At 34.8% G+C, this 20,026-nt stretch overlaps 1 protein-coding gene across 3 annotated transcripts in view; it reads right to left on the bottom strand.

Moving 5' to 3' along the window:
• LOC127935521 (hyccin) overlaps positions 1–18,204 on the bottom strand; it is a 36,764-nt gene extending 18,560 nt beyond the window's left edge. For 2 of the 3 annotated variants that reach the window (XM_052533456.1, XM_052533458.1), the window contains exon 1: positions 18,063–18,204. The gene's annotated coding sequence lies outside the window, so the exon portion shown is untranslated. Of the gene's footprint in view, positions 1–9,766; positions 9,867–18,062 lie in introns of those variants that run through there. The other variant, XM_052533457.1, reaches the window with a different exon arrangement.
• Positions 18,205–20,026: the final 1,822 nt, after the last annotated feature.

Genomic DNA, 20,026 nt, shown 5'->3' with positions numbered 1-20,026 from the left:
AACATAAGATATCAAAACTAAAGTGTGTAAACAGCCACCAACTATGAGCTCATTAACATATGCCCCGTCTACATTTATAAACGTTGGCCAAACGAGCTCATTAACATATTTTAAAGGCACAGCAGCAGAAACTGCCTTAAGAGATTCAGAGTGAGTGAAAACATGGCTTAACCTTTGACCTCTTGCTCTAAATGAGGATGTGAGAGCTTCTGGCATGTGGTGAGGAAAATCAGATTAACAAACATAGCGTAAAGCCAAAATTAAACACAGAGATGCTGTTTTTACTCCAGGGTTTCCCGCAAATTAAATCGGGAGATAACTGTACTGGTTAACCAGCTTCTGAAAAAGACACAGACTTTAACTAGTTAATTAAACGAGGATAAACAACTTATGGAAATATGATAAATGAAAAAAAGGTATATCAATTACATAGAAGCCTAAATGTGTTCACAAAATATCAATAACTGATTAAATCACATTTAATAAAAAGTAAGGTAAGGTATCACTTGGTTTAGATTTTTTTTTAACTGCTTAAATTAGCCGTTTAATCTAAATAGTTTTTGTTGTTGTTTTTTAATGAGCAAAAGAAAATCACGTTTTTTTGTTATTTAAATGCAAACACAGAGATATATATCGAATATCGTAAAAATGTACAATATCGAGATATATATTGTTTTATACATCACAACATTTTAAAATGTTGAAAATTTTAAAAATAAACATTTTTATTTCATTTTATTTCGATTTTTTATTTTAACAGTTACAAACATTTCAATTTAAGATATAAATACATTAAATAATTCAAATAAAAAACAATACAAATTATTTAAATTAAAATTACAAATTATTAAAAATAAACGATTATTTAAAAACAATAATTACAATAAAAAATGAAAATTATTTAAATAAATAAACAGTTTTTTTTCTATAACTGTTGCCCATCATTTTTAATGCCACTTATAATTAATTACATTCAACTTTAAGTAGCAAAACTTGCTTAATATCTAAATGGATATTTCTAAAAGATTCATCAGAATGATTCAAACCAGAAGCTCCAGAATACAGGAGTGTTCTGGATGACTCATTAAAAGAATCAAACACAAATGATTCATTTATTTGTGAATCCGACTAAAACTCATATTTTTCTTATGGTGTGTTGCAAAAGATTCAATGTCACAGGAAAGACGACACTCCAAAACACACTATTGTTCAAGCTTTTGGGGTCAGTGGAAAAAAGTTAATACGTTTACTCATCAAGGATGCATTAAAATTTATTAACCGTGAGTCACTCGGGTCTCTTTAAAACCTCTAAAGCGTCTTGACTGCCATTAGTCTGCGCCTCTCAAAAGCCATTCAATTAGCACAGAAAGCAATCGACAGCAGAGAGAAAGAAAGAGAGAGGCTCTGTAAACACTCCTTCATTCACGGCTGCATTGATTAGCCTGAAACGCTACTTTCACTCATGGATTAATAAACTGTTGCACAGCTTGCGTGAGTCTCATCCCGAACACGAGCGATTGGATTAAGAGATTCCAGTGCCAGGGACGGCTTTCCGCTTCAGGAAAGGGATTTTGCCCTGGTTTCCATCTATGGTGGTCGAACGGCCGGATTCAGAGCTATTTTAAACAATCGGCTCTGGATGGAGAATCAGCTGACGCTGCGGATTCAACAGCCCTCGTTAATCACCTGACGAGTCATTTGAGAAATTTTAATATGGGTGACCTTTGACCTGGTAGAGCTGGAAAGACGATATCTGTTACAGGACTGATCCCAGAACTGTAATCCACATTCAAAAGGATTAATGCAGACTAGAAGCTGGCAGATGGGAAACGAAGAGAAGAGAGAGAGAGTGTGTGTGTGTGTGTGTGTGTGTGTGTGTGTGTGTGTGTGTGTGTGTGAGTGAGTGAGAGAGAGAGAGAGAGAGAGAGAGAGAGAGAGAGAGAGAGAGAGAGAGAGAAAGAAACAGAGAGTGAAAGGGATGCATGAATGGAAAGAGTTAAAAAAGTAGGAGTGCTCTGACTGATCAGTAACCAATCAATATCAGCAAATAATGGCTTTGGCATGATTGATCAGAGGTCTCTATAAAAGGCCGATCTCAAAGCGATCTCAAGCTGTGAGAGGTTTGTCACGACTTGCAGCAACACCAACTCAATCTCTGTGTGGCACGAGTCAAATAATTATAATGCTGATGATGAGGTACAGTTCATATTTCTTCATTAAATAACTTAAAGTATTTAGAAAACTATATGTGAGTCTTAAATAGTATGCGCTATCTCTCTTTCCCTCTCAAATGTGCAAATGGCTTCAAATCAGCACATCGGGTCTGCACAGCTGACACCAAAGCAGTGTTGCATCATCACTAAAGTTTATCATTTGCATAATTATAAGTCTTGCCAGTGATGGATGGATGGATGGTAGATGGAAAGAGGCAAAAAGGATGAATGCATGGACGAAAAAAGGCAAAAAAGGATGGAAGGATGGTTAGATGGATGGACAAAAAGACAGAAAAGATGGATGGATGGATGTAAAGACTCAAAAAAGAGGTGAATGGATGATGGAAAGGAACAAAAGGGATTGATGGATAGATGGAAAGAAGCAAAAACGAGATGGATGGATAGATAAATTAATGGATGGATAAAAAAGGCAAAAAGGATGGATGGAACACAAGAGGCAAAAAAAGAGGTGAATGGAGGATGTAAAGGCAAAAAAAGGATGGATGATGGATAGATGGAGAGAGGCAAAAAGGATGAATGCATGGACGAAAAAAGGCAAAAAAGGATGGAAGGATAGTTAGATGGATGGACATAAAGAGGCAAAAAAGGGGAAGAAGGATGGATGGATGGATGGACAAAAAGACAAAAGATGGATGGATGGATGGATGGATGGATGTAAAGACTCAAAAAAAGAGGTGAATGGATGATGGAAAGGCACAAAAGGGATTGATGGAAAGATGGAAAGAAGCAAAAACGAGATGGATGGATAGATAAATTAATGGATGGATAAAAAAGGCTGGATGGTTCACAAGAGGCAAAAAAAGAGGTGAATGGATGGATAAAAGAGCCAAAAAAAGGGGTGGAATGATGGATAGATGGAGAGAAGCAAAAGAACGAGATGATGAATAGATGAATGGATGGATGGATAAAAAGAGGCAAAAGGGATGGATGGATGGATGAAGAGAGGCAAAAAAAGAGATGAATTGATGGATAAAAGGGGGCAAAAAAGGATGGATGGATGATAGATGGAAAGAGACAAAAAGAGATGAATATATTGATGAAAAGAGCCAAAAAAAGAGATGAATGGACGGACAAAAAGAGCCAAAGAAGGATGGATGGATGGATGGTTCAAAAGGGATGGATGGATTTGAAGTAGGGTTGGGCGATGTCTACAATCAAACATCGCTGATGATGATGGCATCGTCTGTCGGACCAACCCTAATGTGAAGAGGCAAAAAAGAGGTGATGGATGAATGAATGAATTTTAAGAAGGGATGAATGGATGAAAAGAAGGGATGGATGGATGTAAAGAGTCAATAAAGGCAGACTGAACAATACTAAGAGGACAGATGTCTTTCTCGACTCATTATTGAATCAGACTGCCTAATTGAAGATTATTTACATAAAATGATCAATGAAAAACCTAGTAAACAGCTGCATCTATGTGGCAAGATAAGTGAACAACTCGACAGCAACTTTTAAGTAAGTCAACTAGATGCCACCGGCTGAATTAACCACGCAACAGGAAACAGGAAGCAGCATCCATCAAACCACACGCCCCTGTGTGCAAACATTAAACATGCGTCTCAGGTTCAGTCCAGAAAACCACCAAACATCAGACTCCAGAGCTAAAATAAACCCTCGGAGATCTGATCAAAACACTTTATAACCCTAAAAACACACAACCACAGATACAAGAACGAAATGTGATTCAGATTTCTGATAAAGTTTGCTGTGCTTGGATGTAGGGTTGATAAATTTGCAGAAGATGTATAAATGTATCAATACTAATAAATGATAAAATAATAATAATAATAATAAATTATTATAATTATTAAATAAAAACTAAAATATTACTATTTTCATAAGGCAAGTATTTTTTTTTATTAGATAATAATTTTAAAGTTTAACTTATAATTCAGTTTAGATGAATAAATCAAATCTTGGGCTTTTTTCGTGATCTCATAACAACAACAGTTTATTAAAACATTATTTTGAATTTTATATGAATAATAAAATAACAATATTTTAAGCTATTATTATTATTATTATTATTATTATTCCTTAAACTAAACATAAAACTATTGTCATAATGCTATTTTTCTATTAAAATAAAAAGTACAACTACATGTAAATGTGTAAATGAACACAGTGCCCCACTTCACTTCAAAACATGCAATGCATCTATTTGATTAATTAAACTGCAGCACAACATTTCATTTAAAGCCAAAGTAGATTCAGATTGTATTTTGATTAATAGTTCTGCCCTGGTTAAAATAAAGTGCACAAGTACTATGGACTACTGTAAGCTCTAACAGGAAGGAAATGACTTTTTAAATGGTTTATTGTCGTTAACGACTAAAAAACCTTGAATATCAACACTAAAAACGTGCATTTGTTTATTTCTCCAGCTAAAACAGCCTCATATCGCACCAAACTAAACTCGAGGGGTTGAGAAAGAAAGCACATGCTGTAATATCCCTGAACACTTCCACATCACAAAAGCCTGAGCAAAAATAGTCTCTGCCAAGAGCTTTACATACAGAAGAAGAGCCCAGAAGTCATGGAGCATATTTATAGGATCTGAGTGACTCAGAACACCATCTGAACTACTGGAAATCAGCAAGAGATTCAGAACAGTATTCTTCATTTATTATGATTTAATAATGCAGAAAACACCAACAGAATCCAGGAATGGCAATGGAATTTACTGATTAATGCAGAATTGAACAAAATTAATAAATCAAAAGTAGGGCTGTACAACTAATTACATTTTGATATGGACTTGTGTCTAGGAATATGAAACTGCAAAAGACTGCCGTTTAAATGAAGTCTGCTTCATTTAAGGAACTTTTCATGATTTCATAACAACAACAGTTTATTAAAAACATTATTTTTAAAGGAATATCACACAATATTGCACACTTTTTCCTCGTGCTTTACTAGTAAACCGTTATCGTGCAGCACTAGCAACAACAACATAAATCCCAACTGAATTGAATTACATTTTAGAAGATTAAATAAACAAATAGAAGATAAGAAGAAATAGAAAATAGAAGATTTAAGTTTTATTCACTCATTTGATTACCACTGTACTTGATAATAAATTTGTAGGATATCATAAAACACAGAATACAGAAAAATATTTTTTGAAAATAAATAAAACACATTTCATATATTTTAAATACATTTATAAAATGGTAAAATTGTTTGAATTCAAGTGATTAGACATTCTGTTTGATTATTACAATTTAATTAAAATATTAAAAATGTAATCCAGGAAAAACAAAACAGAGAGAGAATTTCAGAAAAAAAGAAAAAACATTTTGTATGGCCCTATTATTGTAAAATGATTGTATTATTGTTTATTTAATAAAGTGTTAAAAAAAATTATGAATGAAATTGATTAATCATTCCTTTTTTATTTTAAAACTTTATTAAACCATTACAAATGCAATCTAGAAAATCTAAAACTTACAGGGGGAAAAAAATTTAATATAATTTTTTATAAATTATTACATTCTAAAAAAAAGTTATGAATTCAACTGATTAGCCTTCCCTTAAAATTATTACAATTTATTTAATCTGTTAAAAACAGAATCCAGAAAAGTTTGAACTAGAAACACAGAATATTTGGAAAAAATTAAAACCGATTTTATAGGATCCTATAGTACAGAATACTCAAAGCTCCAGGAGAGAACGAAATCTCAATCAGACCATTAAGTGAGCACTAAACCTCTCCTTCTCTGATTGCTCCATGATTGAAACAGTAAATATTCAATCTCCAGCAGCAGACACCACCGTTCACTTCTCTTCTGATGAAAACAACAGGCTTTTTAGCTCCAGCAGCATGACAAACATATCATTAGAGCTCAGTTCTGAGATTCAGAGGCTTCAGACTCCTGGAATTACTGCAGAGAGTCTGATTAAAGCCCACGGAGAGGTGAATACAGCACCCCTGCTGCGGCTCACTGTGAAGACGTTAATGAGAGTCCTTCACACTCCCTGCAGACGCTAAAGCACTACCTGCCACCACAGACGCAACCTACACAGCACTTTAGACGTTTCTGCACAGCTGCTACCGTAGTAAGGGTTTATTAACATCAGAGTGAGATGTTAAAAGAGGCTGAAGTCAATCTGAAATACCTCTGGTGACCGGTTTTATTTCTGCAACCTGATATAATGAAATAAAATGAGTTGATTTCTCTGTCTGCAGCTGACTGGATCATGAAGCTGCTGTAAGGCAATGGAGGGGGAGGGGCTATGAGAGGCCTTGATGACATCAGCAGCAGAGGAAAGTCGTTTCAGAGATGAAGGAAGAGATTTTCTTTTGATGGAAAAATGCATTAAAAAAAAAAAATAATAATAGTTGAGACCATGAAAGTGTATTAAAGTAAACAGTAAGAAGACTTTAATGTTGAAAATTGAAGGAAGAAATAACACAAAAGTATTAATATAAACTACATGATTTATTATTAATTAATTTTAATGTTAATAATAATAATACAAAAAATATATAAAATTTTATAAATATACAAAATACACACACAACAATAATATAAAAATGCATTAATTATTTTGATGTTAATAATAATAATAATAAAAATGACCACAAAGCACATCACTGATAGTGACAATATTTATTCTGTGGTTCACCCAAAAATGAAATTTCAGACATATTTAATTTAGGCTTTTATTCACATATAAATATAGATAAAAATATAATTTAATTTATTTATTTAGTACTTCAAACTACATTAAAATAGAGTGAGAAATGTTACCTTGGCAACTCACTGAAATAAAGTTTTCAATATTTTATTTTATTTTAATTTTAAGTTAACATTTATTTCAAGAAACAACAATGTTGTTTAAGTTTACTATAAGAACAATGTAATTGTTTTTTAAAAAATCACATTAGAACTCTAATGTGTTTAAAGCATTGTATCATGAGATTAGTATCATTTATTAAATCGAATTGTGAAATTTGTTTATTGTTACACCAATAATATAATTAACTAGACCACTGTAATGATCTTTATACTGGAAAATTATCCATCAAGTTGTATTTTGCATTAATGCATATAAAACTGGTTTTGTTTTATTTCAGGGATACAAACTCTTTTAACAGGCACGCACTGAAGAGTTTTGTGTTGCTTTGCCAAATCGTTTGCATTTCCAAAATAACAAAAGAAACATGAAATCACACAGTAAAGCAGCACAACCACAACACTAGGGCCCTATGATTTCCGTGATCTCGGAATCCAGTCATAAGAACGGAATTCACAGAATTTAACATTTTTGAATGTATTAATCAAAAGTGCGTCATTACACCTAAATAAAATCACGATATGGACTAGTATGTGTAACTATTAAGGTGCAATTTAAATGTGAGTTCTGCGTGACTCTGTTAATGAATGGCGCAGACACGAAGTTTCATTTATTCATTTACACATAAACTGAAGCACGCATGACGCTCGCTGTGATTTCAGCATCTGTCGTCTCACTAAATGAGGATGTAAAGAACATCTCCAGAAATGCTCTGAAAGAGCCTTCATGAGCATCTGACAATTTTATTTGAGTAAAACTAGGTCATATGACATACACAGAACTGTAAAGGTATTCACGGCAACACGTCAAAATAAAAGTCTGGTTTGATTTGAAGTCTATTTTTCAGTAGAATGTACATAGCCTACTAGGCTACTACTAAAATGAAACAAAAATTATTTAAAGAATAAATCACACAACATTTCTTCCATGTTTTTCAAAAAAAAATAAACTTTGCTTAATTTTCAGTAATTAAAAGATAAACGAAATTAATGTTTCATGCCTTGATTTGATGAGCAGAAAAAATTTAATACACAACAGAATTTTTGAGGGGAAAAGAAATCATAAGGATTCTTTAAGAAAAAATAAATTAATTAAGTTGTTTTATGCATTCAAATAATTAGACATGCTAAAACACAGAATTTGGTAACAAATTCACTCTAAGTTTCATGTTTTTAATTCATAAGACTTTCTTTTAGATCAACAAACTTTAATTTAACTATTAAATAAGGAATGGAAAAAGTATCCAGAAAAATTAGATGCTCTGTTGGCATGTATGAGCGTTGCTGTCTGAAATGTCCAGATCTAAAAACACCATCAGCTGCCGGCCACAACCCAGATTTCTGAACAGACCAGCTGCGGATCTTCCTTTTCAGAGAAACACAAACCACAGAACACCTCAAATCAAATCAGTCTGGATCAAATCGCTTCAGGCAGACAACGAGAAAACAGAAACGGTCTGCTGAGACAGCCGAGATGTTGACAGAGGATGATTCAATCACATGAACTCGCAACACTTTAGCATTCTCAGGAAAAGAAAAAAACCTCCAACCACAGTTTAGCAATCAAAAGGAGGAATTATTGCCTCATGCACTAACTTTTGCAAAGCCGGTTTCTTTAGAATCACGTGATCAAGTCAAACCCAAACACAGAACAAAACACCCAGCATTCAAAGTTATCCACAAGCCTTTATTCACTTATTACATAATTAGAATAATCCGACTATGATTTAATCAACCAAATGTAAATGTACAGCAGTTTTCAAAGCAGCTTTACAGAAAAGCATGATGTTTATGTTTAAAATGTCTTAATATCTGTATGCCTTGTACTTGCATTTAGCAGATTAGAGGCGGATGATAATATAGTTCGATTTTGAGAAGACACAAGCAATCAAACGGTTGAGATTTGCTATATCTACTACTTTATTTGAGTGTTTTGTAAACTTCGGATAAAGTTGGACATAGGCTACTTATACATATATATATATATATATATATATATACATATATATATATATATATATATATATATATATATATATATATATATATATATATATACGACTTCAATTAAAGAGCCAAAAGAAAATCTAGTTATATTTTGTGGTGAAAAAAGAATTTGCATAATAGTATGCATTGCTTCAGTAATAGAAACGCAGTTTTAACAATTCAATTTAACACATTTTTCCAGTATTTTACCACAGAATCAGTAAATAAGATCTAATAAGATTATCAGACACAAACAGTTTCCATCCACACATTTATGGTACAGTATTAAACAAATACACTTTTTTATGTGGTTTAAACCTCTTAAGTTTGAGTCCAGATTCAAGGCTGACAAGAACCACCCCACAAAACAAGATTTGATGAGAATTAGCTTAAGCGCCGTACTATGAGCTCCTTTTAACACATTTTACCACAACAGTACCACAAAATCGTCACTATGAAAATCTAACAAGCCATCAGACCGCCATTTCAAACTTAAACACGTCCCCTCGTGAGTTTCAAACAAATATAGTTTAATATGGTTCAAACCTCTTATATCGGAGTGCACTATTTCACAACTATTTAATGACGTCCAGACAGCTCACACACACACTCCCTCGAGTCAGCACACACACTTCAGTCTGCCGTTGAGTGTGTGTGACTCCCCCCTCCACACATACACCGACTCAAACCTTAACACACTCACATTCCTGACTATTCCTGTTGTATTTTGAGTGTGCTTACCGTGTAGAGTCCGAATGACAGAGGAGTATCCCACAGAGCGGCACAAGCCCTTCTTCATTTCCTGTTTCAAACCTTGGTAGCCCCTCCCACCCTCACAGACCCGGCAGCCAATCAGAGCGCGTGCCAGTCCGCACAAGGACCAATCAGAACCCAGGAGGCTGGTTTTCAAGAGAGGTGTGAGGGAAACTGCCCCATCTGCTGTGACTGATGACACACGATTAACACAAACACACACACTTCACCACCGCAGAGAGGGAAACCAGCAGGATCTGACACGAGACGTGACCCGAAACAACCCAGAGGACACGCTTTTAATACATCCACAGACGCAGAAGAGCCCAATAAACACTTTCACGCCTACACATTAATAGCAGGAAACTCGGCTTCTATCAGCGCACTTTGAGCTGCAGAAGATACATGACTTTCACATGACACAGGACTAGTTTGGTGCTGCATGGTTGAATTAGTAAGGTAATGATGCTGAAAATACAGCGCAGCATCACAGGAATAAATTACAGTTTAACAGATATTCACATAGAAGACAGCTGTTTTAAATTGCAATAATATTTCCCTATTTTACAGCATTTTTGATCAAATGAATGCAGACTTGGTGAGCAGAAGACACTTACAATTAAAAAATATTAACAAATCTTACATGACACAAAATTTGAATTATAGTATATTACAATAATAATAGGGATGCACGATATTGGATTTTGGCCGATATTCGATATGCCGATATTTTCAAAATAATTTTGGCCGATGCCGATACCGATATCGATATATATACAAATATATACTGATATATTTAAACTTTAATTTTACTGAAGAGAAATCCATGTATCTCTTCTGTACTGATTCTACCATAAATTTATTATTTTACAAATGTAGACAGACAAACAGGTCAATTATTTCACTTGGAGAATATCGGTTTGGCTCATCGGCAGAAATATTCATATCGGCCGATACCGATAATGGTCATTTTAAGCTTTTATCAGCCGATACCGATGTTGTGCCGATATTATCGTGCATCCCTAAATAATAAAATATATAACAATTGATATATATATATATATATATATATATATATATATAAAATGGTTAATAATTATTTTCATGTTATGTCCAGTACCAAATAGATGGACAATACAAAAAAATAAATAAATAAAACTATACTATTATGTATAAATTAATTAAAACACACAAAGAAGTGAATTTAGGCATCATAACATAAATATAACTTAAATATCTGTAATATTGGTCGGATACGCCATAAAAACACTTAAGCATCCATATATCATTAAAAAACATGTCTAATCTGTTTTCAGCGGTCATACTGAGCCTAAACACATGACTTCGTAATTCAAACAACTCAAAACACGGACAACTCTGTCCTTCAAAAATTGGATGTAATGAACCTCCAAACTGACACTTACATGCACCCTGACTTCTGGAGTAAACCAAGACCAAAAAAAAAAAGCATATTTTTGCATGCAGTCGGAAAGCCTCCAAATGACTGGCTTTCTCTAATGCATCATACACTATGGAGCGTCAAGCTACAGCATTAAATGAAACTTTCTTTCTGTGATGCATGCGAGCCATCGCCTGGACTATTTCTGTTTTAAGCTCAAATGCATGCGATTGGACTGCTTTCATCGCTTCATGCATCTGTCGCGTACTCTCTCTCTCTGCAATGTTTTTCGTGTAGATGTGTCGTGATGGTCGTTCATGTGAGGCTGCTTCATCATAAACATCAGCAGGAGGATAAAATGTTATTGATTGTCTTCACTGCCATTCAGAAAAGCTTTTTATTCCACTTACACAAAGTAGCACACTAATGGACAGCCGACAAAGAGAGAAACGGGTTACTCCGGGCACGAGCAGCAGTCGTGCCAATGCAGAACGAGTTCAGCTAACCTGAACGAACCCAGACGTCCTTAAAGAAACAGTTCACTCGAAACTGAATGGTTAGAGATTCAGTCTGGCAGATGCACAATATCCACCTTGAGCAGAAAAATATAATCACACATTTTATAAACGCTAATGCTACTGGACTCCAAATGCTTTTTAGAGAATTATGCAACCTGCACACGACGCAGCCATCTGAGTAACATCAGAACAAATGTGTCCTGTCAGGAACATCATGAGATCCCCAACAGAAGCCATATCAACACATAAAACACCACTCCTAATGCATGTGAGTAAAGGCATGGGCTACATCATGACGTGAGCAATCCTGCAACGCATTTACATTTTACATTCAAGCATTTGGCAGACACTTACATCCAAAGTGACTTAAAATGGATTCAGGCTATATATTTTTCTTATCAGTATGTGCATTCCCTTGTAATGCCCACAACCTTTGCACTGCTTACGCAATGCTCAACCACTGAGCCACAGGAACGCAAACAATGTTTCACTTCCAGTTTTTGCTCATTTAGCTTAAAAGCAGAAACTAATACACAAGACATCCTCTAAAACTGGGAAACACCATCATATAGGCCTTTGTTTCCCACAGTGAGTGGTTCCAGTTCAAGAGAACGACTCTGTAATGTTCTTCGTCATGTGTTTAGGATAGGTTTTGTTGCTGTTAGTAAACTTATGAATACTGTATCAAGCAATAATACACAAAACTAAACTTTGGAAGCAAACATGTAATTGTCTGAAAAAGGGATTGCCCAAGTTTTCTGGTAATTGCTGTATATTGCCAAGAATAATGCAATTATTCACCCCGGGGGTGATTCTAGGAAAAGTAAGAAAAGTAAAAAAGAAAACTATCTGACCAATAGGTCATTGAGTTTCCATGATATTCTCAAGAAATTGTAGCAGAGACACAAATTGTTGTGGCAATATGCAAAAGTGTTGCGCAAACACAAACTCACTTCTTGTGTGGCATCTTTGCCTGAATGTTTGCTAGGTTTCTGAAGAATGGTGTCAAACACTAAAAACCCAATTTGTGATTTTAGTGCGGAAGGGTCTGAAGATGATCTGCACCAATTTTGATAAAGATTGGACAAGGATGTTTATTGCTGTGGTACAGTTAAGGTAATCGCTGAATGTTGCCAAACACAATGGCACAATTAACCCTTGTGATGTATTTAGGAAAAGCAAGCAAAGTAAAAAACAAAACATTGATCATTTTTGACCAGTAGGAGCTGCTCTTATCAAATTGACATGATATTCACAAGAAATTGTCGCAAAGATAAACTGTTAAGTCAATTTGCAGAGTGTTACCAAAATACAAACTCACTTCCTGTTTAAAAAACAAAAGTGACTATAGTGTGATGTAAAAAGCTATCATGAAATAAAGTCATTTCCTTTCCATTTCCTAAGTTATTATCATTTTAGCTAATTTGCCAATGGGCCTTTGTGGTGGCACTGGCATGTGATTATCATTATTATTATTTAATTGTTCTTTTTAATTATTAAAGGGGGAGAAATGTTTAAAAAGCAGGGCATGCATACATACACTGGACAAGTGAGAGATTTGTTTTTCATTAATAGATAAACTAAGTTCCATGTGGGTCATCTATTTTTCAATTGCTTTTCCTGTTGTTATGTTTTGTCCTGGTATTAGTTCAGTATATATTTTACTCGGGTATCAAATCGAAGTCAAAATTCTGATATTGTGTCAACACTCATGACAAGTGTCATTTAAATAGGGGTGCTCCGATCACGATCGGCCGATCGTTAATGCGCATTTCGTCAGTAAAGCCGGTTTTCTAATCAGCGGTTAATTCCATCAGGTGCGTGATTTCACATAGAGCAGCTGTTACTACACAGAGCCGTTGTTAACTGAGAAGATGGGCCAATAAACCCTGAAAATTAACGTGATTTGCGCATCTTCTCTATTAACAACGGCTCTGTGTAGTAACAGCTGCTCTATGTGAAATCACGCACCTGATGGAATTAACCACTGATTAGAAAACCGGCTTTACTGAGGAGATACGCATAACGATCGGCCGATCGTGATCGGAGCACCTCTACATTTAAATATGCAAAACTCTTGTGAAAACACAGGTCCACTTTCTATTTGGCACATTAATATTCATATAAAACACAAACAGTTTAGTATATCAGAAAGCTTTTCATTATAACAGTATTTGACTAGCGTTTTCTTAAGTCTAACTGACCCAAGTTTGAGCATAATCAGAGGAAAGTGTAAAAATAAAAAATGTAAGATGGAAATTGTGATCCCAGGGTGCATTTAATTAGAAGAGGAAAAACAATTATTTCTAAGCCACTTAGCTGAAAAGTTATTAACTAAAGCGTGCATGAGCTGTTGGTGGCACTTGAAGGAAAAAAAAATCTCAGTTTTAATAAAGCTGCAGATAAGAAGCCAGCACAGATCTCACATTTTCTCAGAGCCGTGGGCACGCTGTCAAATCTGCAATGACTTATAAAGCTCTTATTCTTAATGACAGCTCTGCGTTCGGGCTCTAAAGCGCTGGACCCCGAGGACGCTGGAGACGCTGTCGGTGACAATTACAATCACGTCTACATGCCTCTACTTCCTGTCTCTTCAGAGTGTATCATAATGATTTAAATTAGTGCACTGCCCGTGGGTTATGCATGTAGAGCAGAGAGTGGACATCCTACAGTAATAAAACATCACAGCGCAAACCGCACATCGTTCACACGTTAATAAGCATCGTGAATAAGGTGCCACTTAAAGGTCAGACGTGTTAAAGAGTTAATTTCATCTCGGAAACAACTTTGGATTGATTAATCTGAAAATTTATCTTACAAAAATACACTGGCAATGGAAAAATTTACATTAAAATTCAACAACACCAAACGAATAGAAGAATTTCTACCCATCCAGAGTAAAAAATGCAGATAATTTCACACTATGGCTGGGCCATCCAGCTCAAAATATAAAAGTAAAAGGAATTTCCCACACTGCACTTGCCATTGACACAGATTTCACCAATCGATTCAATTCTGATTCACAAGATTTTGATTTGATTTGGATTCATTCAGACATATATTAGCCCCACATTACATGCACATCTCTCAACTAATGCTATAGACTACAATATGTCAGCCGGTGATAATTTTATAAAATCAGTCATAATAAAGTCTAAAATTAACAACGGAGTCTAAATGATTCAATTCAATTTCTATGATTATTGGATATATTATCAGCATGCAAATAAAAACTGAGATGTATCCAAACATTACAAACATTGCACGCATAAGTGTTTTTAATACAGAACTACGTTTCTACTCTAATTTGTTGTTGAAATATATACATTTAAACAGTGGCTGTAATCAAACGTAATGTATAATTGAATAAATCTCTTATTAAAAAAAAACAAGACATCACTAACAGGTTAAAGAAAAATAAATTAACATGTGATATAGCCTAGTGTGATTATTTAGCAAATGCTGCTCTCTAGAGTTAGTGTTTTCTAGGTGACTAATGCATTTAATATTATATTTATTAGGAATAGATTATATTATCGGAACCGATAAAGGCTTGAAATGGCTTAAAAAGAGTATTGCCCGTAAGGTAAAGGGTTTTATTGACTTAGGGGGCACTGTTGGCCAACTGGTAATAAACTGATAAGTAAAATACACAAATAACATTAAGATACTTGTGTTTCTGTTATTTTTAACAGGAGAGACTTGGTTTGAAAAAGGAAATATATTTTGATATCGGTATCGGTTATAAGCAATCAAAATATCTTGATTTTTTAGGTAAATTGAACATTGCATGACATTTATTGTCATCTTTGCACAGTTGAAATACTGCTTAAGCGATTACAAGAGACGTGATAGACTTCAGTAAGTTATACAGTTTCTCAAAACAACATTTATGGTTTAAATTTTGTGATAAAATTGACAGATTTTAAAAGCTCAGACTTTGCTTGATTTCAAAAGTGAAGCACAATGCGGTTTATGATTATTGGACGGCAGGTGCATTACAAATGTTTAGTGAAGTTTCGAAACAACAGCATAGAGTAAAAGACTGATCTTGGGATTTAAGGATCAATATCAGTTCATCAACATGAATACAGATTAAGACCAAGAAATCGATTCGGTCAACCCAGCCTTTATGACATTGTTTACACTCATTAAATCATTTTAATACTAGGGCCGGGACTTTAACGCGTTAATTGAGATTAATTAATTACACAAACAATTACGCGTTAACTAAGATTAATTAATTACAGAAAAAAAAATTCCAGCATTTTTAATAACTTATTTTTGCACCGCGGAACGTTTCTCACTGGATTTGTTTCGGCGGACCGATTATACTGAAGCACCAACTAGCGCTCGCTCTGCATATCACTGCAGCACATCGAGCCTCAAGTACCACCTCAACGCAAAACATATAGCAGCTAGCGTGGACTTTACACTTTATGTTAAACTATATATTATTTTGTTGGTGCAACAGTTTATGTTGAACTCTTTATTGTTTTGGCCAAGGTTATTGAGAGTTGGACTTAGTATGTTATGGCCTCTGAAGCAACAGAGAGATGTTTTCTAATAGTCAGTGTTTCCAATGTTCTTAATGTAATTGACAGTATTGTGTTTTACTTAAAAAAACTCTTTACAGAAGGTTCCAGCACCTATAAGCTTCCTGAATTTCTGAAATGAACTATTTCTAAATTGTTTCTAAATATGCTATTGCTACACTTCATGGCAAAAATTGCACTGGTCTGCTAGACTTGGTTGAACAAAAATAAACAATATTTTGTTGCTTAAGCTTATGTATTCAGTCATTATTCAATGGTATACTATAAATCCACTTCTCACTGTTTTCAGGTCAAATATTTATATGCGATTAAAATGCGATTAATTTCGATTAATTAATTACAAAGCCTCTAATTAATTAGATTAATTTTTTTAATCGAGTCCCGGCCCTATTTAATACACAAAAAATGTCACACAGAGACGATCTTGAAAATGTTGGAGTGATGAAGCACACAAATCTGTGAGTTTCGAATCGATCCTCTTTTGAAATGATTCATGGAAATGAATCACTTCAGCTCATTTTACAAAACCTCATATTCACTACTGATGGGATGCGATAAAAACATCAACTCTTTTTCATTGACAGAAATGTGAAAAGAAATAAGAATAAGCAATTCCGATTGTAAATATATTATCTTATTTGCTACTATGCCTTTCAGCATCTTTAACAACACAAACCTCGCAAATCTGACCAAATCCGGTGATTCCAACCAGCCTATTTTTGTGCACAATATGAATCAGACTGTCAATAACCAAACCATAGTCATGCAATCTGAAGCAGAGACAAAAAACTGTCTCTGAAAACTATGACTGACGTTGATCTGCTCATATCTACTCCACATGCCATAATAACATCTGAACAGCTGTGTTCTTCACATGCCAGAAGGACACCAGCCACATCTGCACGCATCTAATCGACTGTCAGATAATGAGCGGACACGACTGTGATTTCTGCTCAGTGCATGACTCTTATCGCTTGATGAATGGATTCTCTCATTTTATTTTATAATCTCACTCCTTTAAAAACAGGCTGCTCATCTGTTATGCACTAACTGGGAGGAAGGTGAACTCTGTGTGTGTGTGTGTGTGTACACTTGTAACTTGCATTGCACAATTTGAGATACTTATAGAATGCATGCACAAATACTCAAACTCATAAGGGTGACATACATCCATGCATGCACACGGTGTGAATACAAATAAGCACTTAAATACCAAATGCATGCATGCATGCATGCACACACATACTGTAAATACAAATAAAGCTACATGGATGGATGCATGCATGCAAATTTATACTCAAACAAAGAAAACCATGCATGCACACACCATCAAGCACTCAAATCCCATACACTTATGAACATGTACTCAAGCAGACAAACACTAATGCTCATGCATAAACACATAAAAGCATGCATTACTACACACCAGCAAGCATTTAAACAAACACACTAACACAAACCCATGCGTACATACACTCAGAAGCACACATTTGTACGTGCATCTACGCGCGCGCGTAACGTTAAACACTTAAGCATTGACAGCTCGTACACAACTGTGTTGTCAACTGCTTAAAACAGCAAAAGCACAGTATGTCTTTCATCATCCCTAATCATCGAACATATCCACATCTGTTCCTGCTCATACGAAGTTTGCAAAGACACACATGAATAAGTTTAATCATCATTGATGCTTTATAAGCTCAGTTTAATCAGACACATGAGAACCGCAACGCCATCGGCGAATGTACACGAGACTCATTTAGAGCTCACATTAAGACTGTTTTTATATATATATATATATATATACTCACTAATCATGCTGTATGCACGGCTTTCCCCCGCTCGTCTCGTATATGTCTCGTTTAGTCCATTAATACGCTGAAATAACTCAACACACGCAAGTCCTTCAACAGTACTTTCACACACTTCAGTCTAACATGAAGCGAGTTAGAATTTCTGATTGACATCGGTACGGGCCAGTGACGGAGGAGGATATAAACTCAAAGTCGCGTCCACAAATAGCAGCCAATCAAATGACCTCGGAGGCGGGGCCTCACGATTTCCGCTAGCGAGGTAGATTGTATCTGTTGTAACCATAGACATATATAAATACCTAGACGCCTCATTGGCCGCTTTGAGACGTTGCCGCGATACGTAATGTAATTTGAATGTACATTACATGATATGTTGTTGTTTTATTGCTTTCTCTATGTTCAATCCCAAAATTTTTCTTTCTTTTTGTTTCTCTCTTTCTTGTGTCTCAGGTCAGAACACAGCTCATTCCCTTTGAAATACTGGGATAAAATCGAAATAATACATCTTTAAACACTAATAATTTACTATCGTTTAGAAAATGTTATAAAACAAGTAAATACAAATCAAAAAGTGACACACTTGTAGTCTGCTTTTCATTTTGATTGCACTATAACCTACAGATGAACTCCACAACAAATAATAACATGTAACTGATGAGGCTATGGATCCAGTGAAAATGAAAATATGCACTGATACAGTGCACAGTAGAAATATAGTAAAGTGATATTTTATATTAAAAAATATATGTAGTACAACTTCTGAGTCTTTCATAGAGTTGTTTTATAAACGCAGTTTTCAGATCGCCCAGCAAACACAGAACGTTGTGAGGACGTTGCCATTTCGTTAACTGCTAACTTCCCAGAAACGTCTTGGGCACGTCCTCAAAAGACGTCGCTAGTTGGTCCAATTGGGGACGTTGTAGCGACGTGGTCAGCTGGTCTTCAGATAACTTTTAATAGTATTGCACTAGATGTATTATTATTATTAAGATACCATTTGAACAGCCTATTTTGGGGGAAATATAAAATAAAAAAAATCATCAAAAATATTAAAAGATGGCATCAATTATAGTTCATTGAACAATAATAAATGAAGTACCTGAAGCTGTACCTGTGTGTTGTTAAATAAATTATAGAAATTCATAATTTATTTAGCAAGGATTCTTTAAATTGATCAAAGGTGATGATAAAGACATCCTTTTACAAGAGATTTCTATTTCAGATAAATGCTGCTTTTCTGAACTCTCTATTCATCAAAGAAACCTGAAAAAATTATACTCAGCTGTTTTCAACATTATCATGATAAGAGTTTTTTTTCTTTTTTTTAGCAGCTAATCAGTATAGTTTGCAGCACTTGGATCAAATAAATGCAGGCTTGCATGGTGAACAGAAGAGACTTCTTTAAAAAAACATTAACAAGCTAACTGTTCAAAAACTTTTGACTGGTAGTGGATACTATAGGCAAATTTAATTTTTCTCTAATTTCTAGCTTTTAATTGGCTTAGAAATCTATAACTGCTGGACAATAACACGTAATAATGATTTGCTTATATACTACAAACATTTTTTTTTTAAACAAAATAAGGCAGAATAGTTTCTATACTGTAATAAATGCTGTGTCAATTAGCACTTTATTGTTCACATACTTTATTTATCACCTGTTGGAGATTTGTTTTGGACCTGAAAAAAACGAACCCGAAAACAACTGTTTTCATACAGCCATAGCTGGACGCTGTTGCCCATATTAGGAGATTCCTGGTATTACTTTCTGCGCGAGAGCACCCTCCGGCTTCGAGTATAAATGAAACACACTGCATTAAAGTTTAGCGCTCCGTGATGTTCATTTCGCCTTCTCGGTCCGAGAAAAACATCAGGTCATGCGCAGACTATGACTGTCTCTTTGAGTTTAAATCTATATTTATTCACACCAGCTCTTGAAAACCTCTATACGAACACACTTG

Source organism: Carassius gibelio, chromosome A19 (genome assembly GCF_023724105.1).
Source record: "Carassius gibelio isolate Cgi1373 ecotype wild population from Czech Republic chromosome A19, carGib1.2-hapl.c, whole genome shotgun sequence".
NCBI lineage: Eukaryota > Metazoa > Chordata > Actinopteri > Cypriniformes > Cyprinidae > Carassius > Carassius gibelio.
The sequence above is the reverse complement of the archived record's forward strand: the minus strand, read 5'-3'. Positions and strand labels throughout refer to the sequence as shown.